At 53.1% G+C, this 9,023-nt stretch overlaps 1 long non-coding RNA gene across 1 annotated transcript; it reads left to right on the forward strand.

Moving 5' to 3' along the window:
• Positions 1-1,354: 1,354 nt before the first annotated feature.
• On the forward strand, positions 1,355-7,250 carry LOC132672941 (uncharacterized). Its single transcript, XR_009607796.2, has 3 exons — positions 1,355-1,872; positions 2,966-3,054; positions 3,161-7,250. It is a non-coding gene; the product is annotated as an uncharacterized LOC132672941 (long non-coding RNA).
• The last annotated feature ends 1,773 nt before the right edge of the window (positions 7,251-9,023 follow it).

Genomic DNA, 9,023 nt, shown 5'->3' on the forward strand with positions numbered 1-9,023 from the left:
GCAGGGCGTGCTTTTGGATGAGGCTGTGACTGAGCCAAGATTGAAGGACAAAGAGGCAGACACTGGCCACGAGGGATGGAAAGGATCTCCAGGCAGAGGACAGGGCCAGCTGGAGAGACCCAGTAGCAGGAGGGGACAAAGGTGTGGGAGGAATCAGAGGATGGCCACTGGGAAGGGAGACTGCAGAGTTGAATTTTGCCTTCAGTCTCCTCCGAGCCTCCGAGATGGTTTTAAAAAGAGAGGATGGCCAATCCACAGGCGGCTGGGAGAGCAATGAGTGAACCTGTCAGCCCCTCATCTCCCCATTCATTTATCAGATGAATGTAACAGTCACCTGGCAAGAGCTTGAAGATTGGGGACAGGGCAGAGGATGTTTTGATGAAGGACATTTTGATACACAAAAGGGATGGGGGAAATCTGGAAAGTGAGGTGACATCTCAGAGTTTGGGCCCAGGTGGGATGTTACAGCGGGGCCCCCGGGTCCCTTCTGGGGAGCTCAGGGCACTGGGCACCTGGCATCAGAAGGGGGTCAAGACAGGGTTCCTGAGAAAGAAAGGGAGAGTATTCTGGTATCTTTAACACCAAAGGGATCTTGGTGATTTCATAATCAGGGTCGTGGCTAGCCGTTCCTGAATATATTATGGGTAGAAAAAGGAAAACCTAGTGATTGTCTGGGGCTTTTACTGAGCCAGTGGTGGGTGCCCTCTAAGCCAATGGGAGGAGCCTGTTATTGACAAGGAAAAACGCGTATGTCCATAACTGAACTTCAATTCAATATGTAGCTCATAAAGACATTTTCTGTCTATGCAACCTGACTTTCTACTATCTTAGGGAATTAGATCCAGATCTGCCTGCCTGTCTGAGCACAGCAGTTAATTGCATGGGGTAGACGCTTGCTGTCAGACCACAGGCAAATCGCTTAGGGATGGTGAATCCCAGTTTCTGCATTATGAGTTGGTAATAATGATATCTACTCCACTGGGTCAGACGGGAGAATGTATGTAGCATGTTCAGCACGGTGTCTGGTCCTGTGGCAGCAGGTGTTGTTACGGCAATTATTCTGTATGTGTGATGTAGCTGTAAAGCTTCTATAGGGCCAGGAAGGCAATGTAATCAATAGCAAGGCGGGCGGTAAGAGACAATAGGGGGTGGTGGGGAGTGTAGCAAACTGGAGAACCCTTGCCTGTCTAAAGGGGGCAGCAGGTCCTCAGCCTCAGCCATTGGCTGCGGCACAAGAACTCAGAACAAATGTGGCCTGACCTTCCCAGAAACGCTGGGAATCCTAGTTTATGACTTTGGTGTTCAATTCAAATAAAAAACCTCACAAACAATAACCACCAACATAGCTAACAACATTATGGGACGCACAGAACAGGTCCTGGAGCAGTGCTGGACTGAAGGAAGTTAAAACAAAGTTCCAGAAAGGCCAGCGGTCCTCAGGAGTCCGATTTGCCCCACAGAGAAGACTCAAAAAGCACCTGAAGGGCCACGAAGGCAGCCCGAAGTCACTGCTCCTCACCCGTTAGGGGACACGGCAGCATCGTTAAACATGCGTGCACCAGCCTCCCTCGGGGAGGATTTTGAGGAGGACAGCTCTCATTGACCTGCACGTACTGGGGCAGTTGCTCAATGACGGTCCCAGCGGTTTACCCTCCCAGCCCAAGAAGCGAGCTCCTGGGGAACCGGAGGGTGTTTCTGGAGTTGCTCTAGGAGGCTGCAATACCGCCGATGTCCACTGGGGGTCTCTCTCGCACCACTGATGGCATCACCACCTCCAAGTCTAGCTGGGGCGGGGTTACTGCTGGGGAAGCAAGGTCAGGCCCAGACTCTGTGGAAGGATTGCCGTGCCCTTCACAGTGATGTGACTGCCTGGTAAGTGTTTACAGAAGCCAAACTTGGATTTTAAGGGACAGCTCTCCTGCCAGCCAGGCAGCCTGTCTCAGTAGTCTTTCCTGTGCGAGGAAAAGTCCTTGGAGACGTTCTCTGCACACTAGGATCTCGTGATGATCTTAAGAGTTTCTGTGTAGGTCGGCTCTGTTGCCGTCAGGCCCAGCCTCTCTCAGACGCTGGCACTGAGGAACCTGCTGCCCCCTTCCCTGATATTGCTGAATAAGAAGTACATTCCTGGGGGCACCTGGGTGGCTTAGTCAGGGGTCCGACTCTTCATTTCAGCTCAGGTATTGATCTCGTGGTTCATGGGTTTGAGCCCCGTGTCAGGCTCTGTGCTAACAGCAGGGAACCTGCTGGAGATCCTCTCTCCCTCTCTCTCTGCCCCTCCCCTACTCACGCTCTCTCTCTCTCTCTCTCTCTCTCTCTCTCAAGATAAATAAATAAACTTTAAAAAAAAAGAAGAACTATATTCCGGGTTTCAGGGATTGCGCTGTTGGGGGCAGTTTTATCTGGTCAAAACTCCCTAGCTGAGAGGTCAGAGATCTGGGTTTAGCTTCCGGTTCTGCCATTTATTAGCCATAGGGCCTGTTTCCTTATCTGTAAAACGGGCCTAACATTGATCTGGAAAAACCGTTTCAGGTATTAAATAGCAGTGCATGTGAAACATTTTAAAAACTGAAATACGTGTGACTCATTTACATGGTTGCTGTAGGGTGAGATGCCGCTAACATTTCCTGCAAAGTGCCACATTGTAAATATTTCAGGCTTTGTTGGTTTTATCGTCTCCGTTACGGCAACTCAATTCTGCTGTCGCAGCCCCAGACGATACGGAGAGAAACTAGTGGGGCCGAGTTTCAACAAAACTTCATTTTACACAAACGGGCAGTGGGCTGGATCTGGCCCGCGGGCTGTACTTTGCCCACCCGTACAGCCTGGCTTTGTATGGCCTGTGAGCTAAGAACGGTTTTTGTATTTCTAAAGGGTCTTAATGCACCAACAAAGAAAGATAGGTGACAAAGGCCAGACTGTTGGTGGCTCCCAAAGACCACAGCATTTGCCATCTGGCTCTTTACAGAAGTTGGATGCATCCTGCTCTTGAACATCTCGGGCACGGCTTAGCCCAGGAGACAGCAGCTCGTCCCTGAGTGTGGGGTGGCCTGGCTGGTAAGTCATAACACAACAGGCAGGAAACCGGGTGGCCCCTGGGACCATCTCAGTCTCACAAGGTGTGGGACAGAGGGGACGCATGGCTTCCCGGTTCTCTTTTCAGGTGCCTATTTTGGATGGCCCATTTGAAAGAGGATCAGAAAGGATTTCATCTGAAAAGGAATCAAGTGCAAATCAAGTGCTTTCACTTCCTGAATTGTTTGCAGCGCACAAGGTTGTTCTGAACGTGGGCCCTGAGTCATGGGGGAGCCCAGGTTGTCTGCCCACCGGGGGAGCCAGGGGATCTGACACAGAGGCCAGAGAAGGGGTGCTGTCAGGCCAGAGACTGGCTTAGAACCAACACGCTTCTTCCTTGTTCTGGGTTCAGTCACACAAATGAGCAGAGGCAGCAGCCTCCGGGCCCAGAGAAACAGTCCACAAAGACAAGAGAGAGAGAACGCTGGGCTGGGGGATGCATGTTGCGCCCATGAAAGCGATGCCTTCTACGGAGAAGGCCGGGAAGCCTGGACCCTTGGGAGCAGCTGTGTTGGGGCATTGGGCGGGGGAAAGCGGGGGATGTGTCACAGTGCTTATTGGTCTGTTTCTGCTCCTCTCCCCTGCCCCCCATTCCTCCCACTGCCCCCGAGACAAGATGCTGTTAGGAAAATAGGGGCTGCTTGGCCCCACCGAACCCTCTCGTCTACCATCAGGAAAATGGTGGCTCTCCCAGTATCGTTATGGTCCCGCTCAGACCCCGGGGCTCGGGACAGGGTCTCCCTTCATCTTCTCGGGTCCTTTTATGGAAGCTCTGGGTCTCCCAAGGAATGGTGCTGGAAAGAAGACTTTTGTCTTTTTTGTACTGCTTTTCCTGACTAAATATCATAGTCATTGCAGAAAATTTGGCAAACAGAGACATGAGTAAAAAGGAAATGTACAAGGAGCGCCTGGGTGGTTCAGTCGGTTGAGCATTCGACTTCAGCTCAGGTCACGCTCTCACAGATCGTGAGTCTGAGCCCTGCATCGGGCTCTGGGCTGACAGCTTGGAGCCTGGAGCCTGCTTCGGGTTCTGTGTCTCCCTCTCTTTCTGCCCCTCTCCTGCTCATGCTTAGTCTCTCTCTCTCTCTCTCTCTGTCCCTCCCCCACTTGTGCTGTCTCTCTCTCTCTCTCTTGAAAATTAAAAAAAAGATGTACAGAATGATTTTAGACTGAAAACCAGATTAATTCAGGAAACAATTACTTTATTGAGCACCTAGTATGTGCCGGGCACTGTTCTTGGTGCCAGGGATGCTGCATGAACAAAGAAAAGTCCTTGGCCTCTCGGACTGTCTATTCTAGTAGAAGAGACGGTGAGTAGAGCAGGGGAAGGACCACCTTTATTGATATGGGGCCAGAAAACGAGGAAGTGACATGGTGGGTATCAGAGGAAGAGCGTGTCAGGCAGAAGGAATGGAAGTGTGGCAGGAACCTGCCTGGTGTGTTCAGGGGTGTGAGGGAGGCCAGCATGGCTGCAGCAGGTGAGCAAAGAGGGTATGGAAGGAGAGGAGGCAGGGACAGCTGGCCGAAGACACGTGGGGACTTGTCGATCATGGTGAGGGCTTCAGATTACTACTGAATGAGACAGAAATCCAACGTAGGCTCTCGATCAGCAGAGCAACCGACCGGCCTTATGCTTTGAGATAATCACTCTGGACGCTGGATGGAAAGCAGGCGGGGCCTGGGGGTTGGCATGGGTAGGAGCTGGGATACCGGTTAGGTTACTGCGGTAATGCAGGGGAGAGAGTCTTCCTTGACCCCCCCTGGAGCCCCTGGCTGGGGCTGGAAATCCCACTCACGAAGGCCAATCAACAGGAGAAAAGCCCGCACAAGAGAACGCGGACCCAAAGCGGTGACCGGATCAGGAGGCTTTAGGCAAAGAAACGATACAGTTTGAAGAACTGGCAAGACACAGGGTCAGGGCCACGGGCAGCGAGTTTGTTTCTACGGCCTTCTCAGCTCCCAGTTCCCTGTCACCAGTGACGTCTTCCTGCCTTTGGGTGCCTTTCACATGGGAGATTTTATCTCCTGGTTTCAGGACAAAAAGAGTCAGGGAGGCCTTGTGGCCTCAGCTGTTTCTTAGGTGCCCTGAATTAAAACAATACGCCATGGTGTTGAGTCTTGGGGCAACGTGTTCTGCCCCCCTTTGATAGTAATACAAGGCTGTAACAGTGGAGGGAGCTGCCCTGGGGGAGGCCTGGAGCCTCTCCCCTGGGGTTCCTGCTGCTTCTTCTCAGTGGCCTCTCGGAGAGTCCACTCTGGAACCCCAAGATGCCTGGCTGCACAGTTTGAAAACTGCTGGAAGGGAAGGTCTCTAAGGGCACCTCTGGCTCCGGGCTCCTGGGCTCCCGTGGCCCTGCGGGCCAGGCTGTTTGAGGCCCAGACCTGACTGATTCCGAGAGGCAGCCTGGCTTCCATTTTCCAGGCCTCTGAAAATGCTGACTTGGAAACTGGACGGGTTTTTCAGGGTCCAGAAAGGGGAGGGATTTTGAAAATTAACTCAACTCCCAGGTGCAGAATGTTGGCCAGCCCTGCGTAGGAATTGTAAGGAGGAGTAAAACAAAGCATTTGCCCCAAGGAACACACCGGCTGGCCCAGGAGCTAGGAGGTCATACCAATGACAAAAGGGGTCTGTGACCCCCTGGCCCTGACTTGCTTCCATATGCCCTGGGCCCGTGGTTCCCAAACCGGGTCAGCCATGAGGGTACCTGGGAAGCTTTAGACCACACAGGCTTCCAGAGGGTTGTCTCGTAGATCCCTCAGTCTCTCCTCCTTAGTCTCTCAGAACCTCTCTGGGCTGAGCTAGTGGTCTGTGAAGCCACTTAGCACCCTGAGATGTCCTAAGGACACCACCAACATGGAGGGAGATATTCTCACAGAGCCCCACAGATCTCACAGAGGGGGAGCCCTCACCAGAGAGAAACAACTAGGAGGCGAGGCTGGCTGAACAGGTGGGACCTGAAAGTCCATGCCAGAACTTGAAGAAAATTGGACATTTCCAAACAGAAAGAGAGAGAGAGAGAGAGAGAGAGAGAGAAGAAAGGGGGAGGGGAGGAGAGAGTGTATCCTCTGTGAGTGAATGGTAATTTTCTCACAGTTGCCGGGAAGAAAGAAAAACAACAACAACAGCAAAACACATATCAACAAAACCAGACTGAGAGCCGCCAACTAAAAAGATTTCTCTGAGTCAGACTTCTTTCCTGGAAGCTGTGAACTTTATCCTCCGGCAGCCATTAATCTAATATTAAGGCCCTTAACCTTCTTAATTGTTCTCTTTCGGCATCGGCTGGTTTCATATTAACCTTTCAGTCTTTCCCATAATGCAGTTACCTCCAACTCCAGCCAGCCCTGATCCAGGGGCGGCCGCTGGCCCAGTGCCTCCCTCTCCCGGGCTCCATGGCCTTGTCCTTATCCCTCTGCGGCCTGCCCGCTTTGCTCCCTGATGTGCCCTGAAGGCCCCCAACGGCCCCAGTGTGCGGCCGCCCAGCCTGAGTTCGAGTTCCAGCCTCTCCTCTGAGCAGCGTGTCTGTTTTGAGGGGGGGCCTCGACTCCTTGGGTAATTGCTGAGTAAGTGGGAGCATTGGGGATGGTGGGGAGGGTCTTTTGTCTCACAGGAGAGGCCACTGGGGCCCTTTCTTGTCTACAGTCAGGGCAGAGCTACAAAGAACCTTGACATTCACTTTCCAAACCCTTATTTTGGGGGGCACAGAGGCCGCTCCTTGAGGTGGGGCTACGGAGTTCAATCAGAAGCAGAAGAGGTGAGACCCCGGGAGGGGACTTCCCTCTGCCTTGCCACACCCGCTCTGGGCAGGATGAGGGCAGGACGGGGACAGTCGAGGCTGTCTTCCCAACTTGCCCCTGGAGGGGCGAGGCTGGGGCAAAGCAGCTTCTTCAAAGCCTGTCCCCGCCAGAGGCCCTTCTCCCAGCTACAGAGGACCAGAGCTGACTCTTCCCTGGCCCTCCTGCCTGGGGGGCTCCAGGCTTGGTGTTCGTCTTGGGCTTTGGCCTGGTGAGGACACCCTCGGGCATCAGGATGGGAAAAGGCAAGCCCCTCCCTCATGCAGGTCTTTTCCTGTCACTGGGCATGTGAGCTCACCGCTGTCCCCATGCCAGAACCGCTCTCTATTTTGTCATGCTCTCCAGGCACTGCACCCCTTTCACGAGTGAACGGAGCCCTGGGCTCATTGGTGGGGGGTGGGGGTTGAGCTCTATTCTGCCCTGGAGACGCCTTGACTTCAGCCCCTTTCCTCCCCGAGTGGGATGCCTCTCTCAGTGTCGTCTCACCTCAGGGGACTGGAGGACAGATCCCAGGGAACGGTGGCTAGGCCACCAAAACCCAACATTGCTTCCTTCTCCATGGGGTCCCGCTCAGCTCTGTTTGCCTACAACCACACACAGTGAGAAGGGTGTCCCCCAGCGCTGCACCCCCAGGTTCCGGATACAGGGAAGGCCCCCCACCCACACCTTGTGTTGGTAGGCTTAACCTTGGCCTCAAAAGCACTCTGGAAGAGATCTAGTTTCTCCCAGCCACAAGTAGCTGCCATTAGGTTGGGCAGTCATGCACAGCCCTTCACGTGAAAATACGGAGGCCATGTTAGCCTACGGGGGTCATGGGCCCTCCCTGGAGGTACATATTTCCCTAGATTTGTCCCAGCTGACAGGCAAGGGGGGCTAAGAAAACACAGAAACAAAACAAAACAAAAATAAAAACCACTTTGAAACATACACACGGTTTAATAACTACAACAATTAAACACTTCTAAATAACAAAGCACTCTCTTCTCATTTTTCTCTTATCATCGGAGGGTTATTTTATACAACTGGAGCTTTAGAGTCTTTTTCCTTTTAGTACATTGGCGCAGGTTCAAAACGATATCCAGAGCTGTCCAATTTGCCTATCGCCCCAGACTTACTGATCTCAAGAAGTGAGACTAAGTTTAGCTGGACAGGCTGGGGGCTGAGTCGGGCGTCTCTCAGCGTCGGGGAGTAGCGTCCACCAGAGACCTGTGGTCAGGGGAGCCCAGCCCAGGATGTGCATGAGGGACAATGAGCTGGCCCAGCTGTGCTCTCCTGGGGCCTGGGATACTGTCAGGAAGATGCAGTAAACGAGCCTGATTAAGGGGGAAACAAACATCACAAGGAGAGAAACAAAGCAAGTGATCCCACTCAAATGAATTAAGAGCAAACTCACGAAGCATGGGGTGGGGGTGGGTTTGACTGGAGAAAGGATTGGGGTAGGGTGTGGTTAACCCAGGAAGCAAGCTCTACACGGGAGGTGGAGGCAGCTGAGAGAAAGTAGGGGAAGGTCTCCATATTTGGGTGGGGCCATTAGTGGTGGCGGGCAGGGGTGTGGATAAGTGAAGTCTCTCTCTCCCTCCCTGCCTCTCTCTCTCTCTCTCTCTCTCTCTCTCTCTCTCTCTCTCACACACACACACACACACACACACACACACACACAGACACAGTTTTGAGGAAGAGGAGCAGAGGGACCAAGCTGGCCCAGAGAAACCAGTCAGTACTCTAAAAAGTCAGACTCAGGATATTGCAACACCTCCTCTCGCCCCCACCACCCCTGCCCATCTCGAGTTCAGGCCTGCTGCCTGGGGTGGTACAGTCATTTCCATAGCAACCAATTGTTCTGTCTCAGAGACGTGACTCTGACTCCAGGTGGGTTGCGAATAGAAGGCACACACGAAACTGCTACGCGACAGAGATCTCGTTGCCCAGCAAGCGCCCCTGCTAATAAAGAAAAGGTACAGACTGGAAGATAAATGGAACAGGGACGAGCAAGGACTACATTTGGCATGAGGCACCGGCTGTTTGCTGAACACAACAGTAGCCATCTAGTACGTTCGACAAGAATGATGCCGGCAAGCACATCCAGGACAGCCTCCGTCAGCCGGCAGGCTGAGGGCCATCGCAGGGCCGGGCATGCGCAATGCTGGGTTCATAGC

This window comes from Panthera onca, chromosome C1 (assembly GCF_046562875.1).
Source record: "Panthera onca isolate mPanOnc1 chromosome C1, mPanOnc1 haplotype 2, whole genome shotgun sequence".
In the NCBI taxonomy this organism is placed as follows: domain Eukaryota; kingdom Metazoa; phylum Chordata; class Mammalia; order Carnivora; family Felidae; genus Panthera; species Panthera onca.